This window comes from Epithele typhae (genome assembly GCF_022376455.1).
Source record: "Epithele typhae strain CBS 203.58 chromosome Unknown BXZ73scaffold_21, whole genome shotgun sequence".
Taxonomy (NCBI): Eukaryota; Fungi; Basidiomycota; class Agaricomycetes; order Polyporales; family Epitheliaceae; genus Epithele; species Epithele typhae.
In genome coordinates this window covers 481543-491995 of record NW_025954212.1, presented here as the reverse complement: position 1 = coordinate 491995, position 10453 = coordinate 481543, and positions in this window count along the sequence as shown.

Here is a 10453-nt window from a genome sequence, read left to right as displayed (position 1 = left end):
GCCCCCACACCGCGTTTCGCTACGTTGCGACTCCTGCTTGCCCACGCTGCCCTCGGGGATATGCACATCCACTCCATCAATATCTCGCACGCATTTATCAATGGCGACCTCGAGGAGGAGATCTACATGAAGCAGCCTGCCGGGTTCCGTGAGGGCGAGTGGAGCGATGTGCTTACGCCTCGTCAAGTCGCTGCGTCCTTGTTTAATCCTGGGCCTCTGGCGACTTCTGGAGATCCCACACGCACTCTAGAGGCTGTGGTGAGAAGCTGTATCGAATAAGGGACCAGGGATATACAAAGACGAACCTAGAGGCTGTGGTGAGAAGGTAAGGAAAGAGCCCACCCAGCCTCTGGTGAAAAATGCGAAGCAAACCCTAGTCTAGGAGCAGGGATCTGCGTAGACGCCTGAGCAGCTGCCTAAAGCGGCTGCTGCAGTGCCACAACGTAAAGTGGCGAGTATCTCGAGAACTACTGGACGTATGAATACGAAACTTGGAAGGTACGTGTGTAGAGTATGTATGTCCGTGTGTGTACAGTATGAGACAATATCACCGAATAGAAAATGACGAACAATGCGTGGAATTACCAACTTCAACAGTCCTGCAGCTCTCTCAGCGGCAGTATATCCTTGACATCCTTGAGGAGCATGGCATGTCCACTTGCACCCCTGTGCCCACTCCCATGGATCCTGGTGTCCGTCTCAGCACGTCTATGTCGCCCCAGATCGACGAGGAGAGCGAGGAGATGCAAGGTGTCAAGTACCTTTCTGCAGTGGGTTCTCTCATGTACCTCTCACAGTGCACGCGTCCGGACATCGCCTACCGTCGGCGTCCTCGCACGGTTCTCCTCGAACCCAGGGCCTCAGCACTGGAAGGCGGTCAAGCACCTGTTTCGCTACTTGCGCCACACTGTCGATCGCAGGCTCACCTACCGCCCTGACCCCTCTGCGACCTCGCGCTTCACGACGTACACCGACGCGGCCCACGGCGGCGACAGGGACACTGGCAGGTCAACTGGAGCGTACCTGGTCTTGCGAGGCTCTGGCACGATCTCTTGGAGCAGCAAGCTGCAGCCCCTCGTCACGCTGTCGACCACAGAGGCCAAGTTCGCCTCCGCTGTGGATGCGGGCAAGGAGATCTGCTGGGTGTGCACAAAGGTAGAGTTGTTAGGATGATTCAAAAAGAACCACCCAGGTGTAGTGTTCGTCAAGTTGTCTGCAATATCAACAGGAGAGTGAGAAACTGGCTGAAGCTAAGTCGGTGATATATTGTGACAAGATCATCAAGAACGGTTTTGGCCGAGGTCCGAAGGCCACCAAAGGTGCAGTTGAGGCCTGCAATTCATAAGATGTCTCTCTGGTTGAGAGACTGGATCACTTGGAGAGGAAGAGTAGCTCGAGTCTTTCATCAGCCTGTTAAGGGTGGCCCAAGTAGAATGCTGGTAGGATTCATCAACGTTCATAACCCATGACCAGGCAGTGTCTTGGGTTCTTCCTGTTGCAGGTGTGTTGCTCTGGTGATCTATGGTCCATCAGGGGGTTTCCAAGCAGGGCAGCACAACTCGCCTCCTGCTTCTGCTGTTGGGCTTCTAAGAGCCAGTCGTCTCTGCCCTCACCATTGTCTTCATTGTCATCTTTTGCCATCATCTTCATTGTCACCTTCATTGTCATCTTCATTGGCACCATCTCCAGCTATCTCATGCCCATCTATATCATTACTGTCCTCATCTCCATTGTAACTTCCGTCTCTGCTGCTCTTGCATGAAGCAGTCTATAGTTTAGTTAGCGATAGTCTTCTGAGCATTGGGTGGAATGGCTCACCATAGCATCCTTGCATCGCACTACCATAGGTGGAACAAGCAATATGGAGTTAAATTCGCCAGTGCTGCGTAGACTCTTGATCATAATGATGTGTTCTAGAGGACTTCCAGTTGGTTGTCCACATCGAGAGCAGAAGGTTATAGCAACCACATTGAAGGGCTCGGTTGTTGGGGGTGGGGATTTTGAAGATCATTGCAGATATTTTGTGCAATTGTGACAATTTTCTCAGGAAGCTGAAGTTGTCCACATGGTATGTCGCCACTTGAAACAATCCGGAGAATGAACAAAACTGGGGTCACTGCCACAAATGCAGTGTAGTTGCGGACTGTTGTTGCATTTGACCAATCTGCGAACCTGGATTTCCAATTAGCATTCGTGCACAGTTCAGCTGGAATGATAACCTACCAGAAACTCGCAGTGCTTGCCATCCGGTATTCGTTGTTCCAGATTCGAATGAATATGGGCACAATGATACCCCACAGACGGCAAAGTGGATTGTCCCTCCTTGCTAGAGAAACAAGCCCAATGATTCGTTGTGGAGTCCAGCCTCGATAATAAAATTGGAGCCGCTCTGGCCATCAGCACCTACTGAGCTAAGGGTGTATATTCCCAGCATCAGAGGGGGAAACACCTCCTGCTGTTTCAATGGCAGCTTCACATCGCTTAACAAAGGCGTTGGCCAAAGCAGTTGGTGGGACTCGAGGTATTTTGTCTGTGCCAGAGTATGAGACACGGAAGCAACCATGTTGCAAAACAGCAGCCACATTGGTGACACTTTGCCTCCATTCAAGTAAGATGTCTTGGTTGGCCGCTATCAAGCCTGGCTGATGTGCCTTTGCCCGTGTTTTGACACTGTCAGTTCTGGTCTAAGCTCTGTTGTTGCAGAAAGGACAAGAGTAGAGCTGTACAGGATCTTGAAGAAATATGAAGGGTGCTGGAGGAGGGTCGGAGGAGAGGATCTTGTTGAAATGGTCCCTTGACTGGATGCCAAGGTGTCAATGCACAAGCTCCTTCTTCTCTTTGTTTGTGCTATTAGCACTCCTTTTATGTTGGGATCCATGGGAGTGGGCACAGGGGTGCAAGTGGACATGCCATGCTCCTCAAGGATGTCAAGGATATACTGCCGCTGAGAGAGCTGCAGGACTGTTGAAGTTGGTAATTCCACGCATTGTTCGTCATTTTCTATTCGGTGATATTGTCTCATACTGTACACACACGGACATACATACTCTACACACGTACCTTCCAAGTTTCGTATTCATACGTCCAGTAGTTCTCGAGATACTCGCCACTTTACGTTGTGGCACTGCAGCAGCCGCTTTAGGCAGCTGCTCAGGCGTCTACGCAGATCCCTGCTCCTAGACTAGGGTTTGCTTCGCATTTTTCACCAGAGGCTGGGTGGGCTCTTTCCTTACCTTCTCACCACAGCCTCTAGGTTCGTCTTTGTATATCCCTGGTCCCTTATTCGATACAGCTTCTCACCACAGCCTCTAGAGTGCGTGTGGGATCTCCAGAAGTCGCCAGAGGCCCAGGATTAAACAAGGACGCAGCGACTTGACGAGGCGTAAGCACATCGCTCCACTCGCCCTCACGGAACCCGGCAGGCTGCTTCATGTAGATCTCCTCCTCGAGGTCGCCATTGATAAATGCGTGCGAGATATTGATGGAGTGGATGTGCATATCCTCGAGGGCAGCGTGGGCAAGCAGGAGTCGCAACGTAGCGAAACGCGGTGTGGGGGCGTAGGTTTCATCATACTCGAAGCCAGGACACCTTCGCGACGAGCCGGGCCTTGTAATGTTCAATGGAGCCATCAGCATTATGCTTGACACGAAAGACCCACTTGCAGTCGATGGCGCGTTTGCCCTTGGGCAGCTGTGCGAGTTTCCAGGTGCCATTGACATGGTGAGCTTCGATCTCCTCGCGCATGGCATCCATCCATTGCGCAGCGTCAGGACGCGACGTTGTATCGGCGTAGGTCGTCTGATCGGATGCGTGGGCTGAAGCGCAGAACTCCTCGGCAGTCTCCTCTTCCTCAGGCTGCTCAAACACATATGTGACTGTGTAGTTGTTCTCGAAGTCGTACTCGTCTTCGTCCGGGTCGGGGACTGCAGGAGACGGTTCGCGCGCATCCCACAAGCCTGGCGTAGGCTCGCGGGATGGATGCGGCTCTGGAGGAGGCGGCACAACACCAGGGAGGGTGGGTCGAGTGGACGACTGTTTGAGGCCAGGGAAGTATCGCTCGTCGTACTCGGCGCGCTCGCTGACGGTGACGCGCTTGCTGAGCGGATCGTAGAATTTCCAGCCCTTGATGCCCTGTGGATAGCCAATGAAGACGCATTTCTCCATATGAGGAGATAGACCGTTGCGTTTGTCCTTCTGGACGTGCACATACGCAGTGCAGCCCCAAACGCGCAGGTGCGATACGTCTGGCTTGCGTCCATGCCACAGCTCGTACGGCGTCGCGTCTGGACACGCAGAGGTGAACGAACGGTTGAGCACGTGAACGAGGGAGAGGACGGCTTCGCCCCAGAACGTCTGAGGCAGCCCAGACTCGGACAGCATCGTGGTGAGTCCGTCAGCAAGCAGGCGGTTGGTGCGCCCAGCGACCCCGTTCTGTTGAGGCCTGTTGCGCGCTGAGTGCTGTCGCTCGATGCCCCGATCGATGCAGAACGCGTTGAACTCACTGGACATGTATTCACCGCCCTTGTCGTCGCGCAGGCGGCGGATCTGTTGGCCAGATTGCGTCTCGAACCACGCGACGTAGGCCTTGAACGCGGCGAACGTCTCGTCCTTGCGCTTGAGCAGGAACACGACGCGATAGCGCGAGTAGTCATCAACGAAGATGAGCCAGTACTTGTAGCCCTGGTGCGTCTGTTTGGGCATCGGTCCCTTCAGATCGGTGTGAATGAGGGCGCCACGCTGCGATGTTCGCGAGGACGACGAAGGGAATGGATTGGCGTGCATCTTGCCTGCGAGACAGGTTCACACAGTGGCTCAGGGTGTGCCGACGACTTCAGGGTAATCCTGGAAGTGCAGCTTGCGAATGCAATCGATGTGCGAGTGTTGGAAGCGGCGATGCCACAGGTGCTCGTCGAGAGGTAGGGTGGATGCGATCGCAGCGCATTCAGCTGGTGTGAAAGGGAGGGGCACAGTGCTAACCTAACCGCGGTGTTTGCGCGATGTCGCTGTCCGCGATAGGGCCAGAGAATGGACATGTAGGACTCTTGTTAACTTAACATCGCGCACATTGCGCCCTCCCGGCACCGGCCTGAAGACCACCGACCCAATGCCCGACAAGTAGACAACTTGATTGTCTGCTACGCGGATCGCTACGCACAAGTTGCGCAGCCAGTAGCGATGGGCCGCTATATGAGACGTGGCCCCAGAGTCTGCAGTCCATCGCACATTAGCATTGAGCTGGAGAGGTGAGAGCGGGGTAGGGAGCAGATGGCACTGGGAGCGTTGGATGTGGGGACAGGGGTGGACAACGAAGGGTTGGCCTTGTTCGCGCGTTCCAGGGGCAGACGACGCAGACAGCGCACTTGACGAACCGGGGGACGAAGGCGCGGCCTGGGAGTGGTGGAGCTCGTAGTTGCGAGGATAGGGGTGTGTTGGTGCGCTCAGGAGACGGAAGGGACGGTGGGGAGCGACTGGGAAGCAAACACACCCAAAGGAACACGTCCTGACCACGATTTACCGGCTGTGAAGAGGGGCATCGTAGGGGAGACGATTCGGACGTGATTAGATCGCAGGGATCATGACCTGTTGAATCCTGGGCCTCTGGCGACTTCTGGAGATCCCACACGCACTCTAGAGGCTGTGGTGAGAAGCTAAGGCCCTGGTCAGCTGCACTGGATTGGGGTTGCCGATTGGGATTGGCCATCTGCTGGTTGGAGACCACCTGTAGCGTACGGATGCAAGCCAGTCACCAGTGTAACAGAGTGTGACTGGCCATGATGGTCGCTGTTCCACGCGCAATTCCATCGACCTTCCCTTTGCCTACCATTGTTCGAGCCTGTTCCTCCACATCCTCTCGCCGCTCCACCATAGCACAACTTCGTCAGCACCTCTGACAAGTTGCTGTCCTCATCACGCTAAGGGTTGGGGCTGTCATCTCCTATGTCATTCCACACTTCAAAAAACAATGTATAATTTCACCCACACTGGGGAGAAGTACATGCAAGAGATGCTCAATGGCCACCCACAACGGATTCACAATGCACTCGGAATGCACAAGCAAGTCGTTGGAGCATTAGTGAAGGAGTGGTGGCTGTATGCCAGTCTTGAACCCACCTGACATATCTCGGTCGAGGAACAAGTCACCATATTCCTCCGCCTCGCTCGCACTGGTCTTGGCCAACACGCTCATGAACGCTTTCAGCGATCACTGGAGACTGTCTCAGTGTACAGATGTTGACAAAGAGAGGAGGTGGGGTGGTGTGATGCAGGAATCTTGACGAATGAGAGTGCATAGGAATGAGACTAGTGGAGACCAGATGGTGAAGAGCATGGTCAAAATGGAGGATGGAGAGTAACAATGGCAGTAGCAGGAGTACAGTTGTTGACAACTCATCCGCCTATTCTGAGAGCCAGACCGGTATGGGGCACCCAGATCTGAGCCACTCTCTCTCTCTCTCTTCTGATTGAGGTTCTTCTTCACTCCACATCGTTCTTTTATGGGGTGGGCTCTGGCTGCGACATGCAACACCCTCAGTGCAACCTGTAGGAATGAAATTTTAGACTTCTATTACTCTTCACTAGCACTGCCACTGATAGGACTACAATTTTTACTTACTGCCATCAACCCTAGCTCTAGGTTAGGGTCCCCCTGTAGGGTTCTACTAGTGCTGGATTTGCACTGCCACCTGGGCCCAGCACTTCACTCCCTAATACACTGTGTGCTTGTTGGTGTCTACACCTATTCATTCAACTAGACTGAGAGGGGTGCTCTTTACTTGGTAGGAGTGGGCCATTACTGGCAGAAACAATTAATGAGGTTTAATGATTTAAAGCTTAATTAAAACAATTCTAAAGAAGGAGTACTCACATTGTATCTGCTACATATAAATAAGCTTACTAGTGCACAAGAGCACTCCATCTAGAGTGCTATCATTCACTATTAAGCCTATTTATACATATATACAGAAGGCAAGACAGTGCTATATACAGAAAATGCCACCAATCAAAATTGTTTAATATACACAAGTGCTGTGACTCTGAAGTTTCTGGCCTTCAGCCACCCACTATTGCTAATACTCAGCACATTCTTCTCATACTTGAGCTTGTCTCCAGTTTTTATATCGTCATGATACAGATTTCACCTGATTTATCCACCTAGCGTAGTTAAAGATGGACAATGGCACATGGGCCGCAATGTGGCAAGGAGCAAATATACCAAAAGGGAGCGCGGTTCAAAAGCAAGCGACGCTTGAGCGAATCAAACAATGGGAAGACAGACAACAACTATTGAATTGAGACAATCCTACCGACAGAACAAAGTTACATGAAGACAAAATGAAGGAAAGAGTGTCATGAACAGGGTGGGGAGGATGAAAGTGACGTTGAGCGGAAGTGGAGCTGGAGGTGACTTGATGGAGGTTGTCGGGACTTTGCAGTCGGGGACGAAGACGAGGACCGCGTGCGCACCAGATTAGGGCATCAAGCCCCACGTCGTAGCAGCGGTCCGTCCAGGGCGCACCAGACATTGTGGTGGGGGTCGCGGCGGGGGTCGCGGTGGGGGTCGCAGCAGGAAGTTGTGGGCAGTGGCGTAGTGTGGGGTGAAGGCTTAGGGGGTGGTAGAGTGTGGTGGGGTGGAGTCGGTGAGGCGGAATGGGTAGAGTGAAGTCAGCAGGCGGGGGTAGAAGGGACGGGCTCCATCGCAGAGATCGCTGCGATGGAAACCTAGGCAGGGAGGAGAACGAGGACCAGGACCAGGACGTGGACGGAGAGCAAGACCGGCGACGCCCGCGGCCCCACCCCATGCGCGGTGATATCTCTGCCACGTGCCATCACTGTCACATGCATACCACGTGCTGCATCAAGCCCCCCGTTCGTCGGCAGATCCTGGTCCGCAGCGCGGATTCCACTGACTCCACGGGGGCACTTCCAATTCACCATGAAATCAACCTTGTGCGGATCCATGGCAATACCGTTTTTGTCAATAACGTGGCGGAGGATATTCAGGCGCCCGTCAAGGAAATACATCTTATCGTTTGCAAGATAGAACTTTTAGCGACGAAGCAGTATATCCAGCACTGCTCGTACGTGATGCATATGCTCCTCCACAATGCCATCCAGGTAAATGTCCAAGAAGACGCCTATATGCGCACAGCGCGGCCAATATGTAATTCATGAGAGACTGGTACGTCATAGGACCATTGACGTCGCCCTGTTGTAGAACTTGGCTCACCATTGTGCCATCAGGTATCGTGAACAGAGTACGCGGAATGTGCTCGGGAACAACCCGAATCTTTTTGTACGTGTCACTCCCACCAATCAAGCTGTGGTAGTGATGCCGAACAACTCTGTGAAAAATGGTGTCGATATCGGGCAAAGGTGCGGCCAGCTTATGTGTATTCGCATTCTGAGCTCATTTGTCTACCACAGTACGCAATCGCAAGACATCGTCATCGCGCGGAGACTTCAGGATCATTAGCATAGGCGTGGTGTTCACACCTGACGCCAACTTCCTAACGACTCGACTCCAGGTATGCCCACTCCTTCTCATCCCAAAGCAGGCTCAAAGCCTCTGGACACTTAGACGGTCTCCAGGGGTACATTTTGGATTCGACAATCAGTGGGATTGAATGATTGACCTCGCGTAAAGGAGAGGTATGTGATCCGTCTTGGCATAAATCCATCGCCTCCACCCTAAACTGCTCATGCAAATCCTCTAGCGCGTTCTCAGGCAGATCCGCCCCTGCTGAAGAGATAACGGTGACATTGTTGCCTCCCATGCCAATGGGAGGGGGGACCATGGACCCGATGGACACTCACAGAGAATTCAACGTAGCAGCGATCTGGTCGAAGGTTGTCAAATCCTTCCCATGGAGTGCAGTCATGGCGGCTCTCCAATTCCGGACAGTTGTGTCGAGTGCTTAGAGTATTTTGAAGAGGGGCATCAGAAGTGGGGGGAGGGAACAGCGATCTTGTGGGTTAGACAGAAACCGGAAATTGTTCAGTCCGACGTGGGTGCAAAAAAGGTCGACTATAGCTTCGAAATGGAAGATCCACTCCCACTGAGGGCCCCAGGACTCGTCGTTGTCAGGGGAGGCGTTGTGGTGGAGGACGGGGGAGTAAAAAAATCCTCCAGGGGTGAGGTAGCCATAGTGGTTGCAATCTAGCAGGGAGCGGACTACACACATATGGTTAAAAACATCGGCCAGACTGAAATTCTGGATTTACGCACTGAATATTGCACCAGTAGGTGAAACAAAAAACACGGTGCACCACGCAAAGTTATCCCATATACACTGCTGACACCGGACAGGAGGGCGGCCGTCTTGGCCAGCCCAATGACAGTGGAAACCTCTCCGGGCGCATCGGTCACACTAGTTAAAAATGTTGGTGAGAGATATAAGGCATAGGATAATAAAGCTTACCGCCACATTGAACGCCACTGCAGCCACGCGGTCTATGGATTCATCGTCTGAGATTAGTATAATCTCCTTCCCGTCCTCGCCTATTATTGTTGTAAAACGATCGGACTCGTCGTCATCACCCTTGTTGTTGGCCTTTGCCTTACTCTTTCCCTTTTTGCTTTTTCTCGGCAACTGGCCTGTAGATGAAGACGTCCCAGCCAATGATGGACTAGCTGCGCCGGATGATGGGGCTGTGTTGTAAATAATCAGAGCGTAATGCATTGCTTTTAATATATACAACTCACCGGTCTCTGCCATTGCTTGCACTCTAGCGGAGCGCCTTGTCTGAGCCGGAGTGTGAGCAGACCCCTGTGATAATGCAGGAACAAGCTGGTTGGACTGTATAGACGAGAAACCGGATTGGGCAGACAGTGGAAACGATGCGTAACGAGAAATCTGCAAAGGTGCCCGTGAGGGCTGAATAGACACCTCGCGTGATGTTGTTCGTCTCTGGGATGACGAGTAGGGAATCTGAGGTGTTGAGGTGTTTCCCAGACTAAGAGTTGTTGTTCCGGAAGATGGAGGTTGCAAGACAGCAGATATGGGGAGGGACGATGTGCGCAAAATTGTGCTGGACGCTTGGGCCGGAGGGAAATTGACTTGTGGCTCTCTATGGAAACTAGCAGTGTTCTAAACATTTCTTTTGGAAAAAGGCAAAGACATCACATACGGTTGGGAGGGTCTGCGCGACACAGGTCCCCGGAAGACTCTTGGCCATGGGGAGGTCGTCCTCTGGTCACAGGTATGCCCGAAAGTTGTTGGTTGTTGATGGCAGAGGATCCCTCCTGTTGTGTAGCCAGATTTCCTTCTATACCTCCGCCGCTGGAGGACACCAAGGACCGTGGGAAGCACTGGATGACGTGCGGGTAGACAGGGTGGTCCAGCCCGGAATGCTAGTTTGGCGGGTGGGTGTATCTTGAGGATTGTTCGAAGGCATGGTGGCAGAAGAGTAGAGAGTGCAGTGAGAATGCTAGGTCTTGCCGCACCGTTGAGG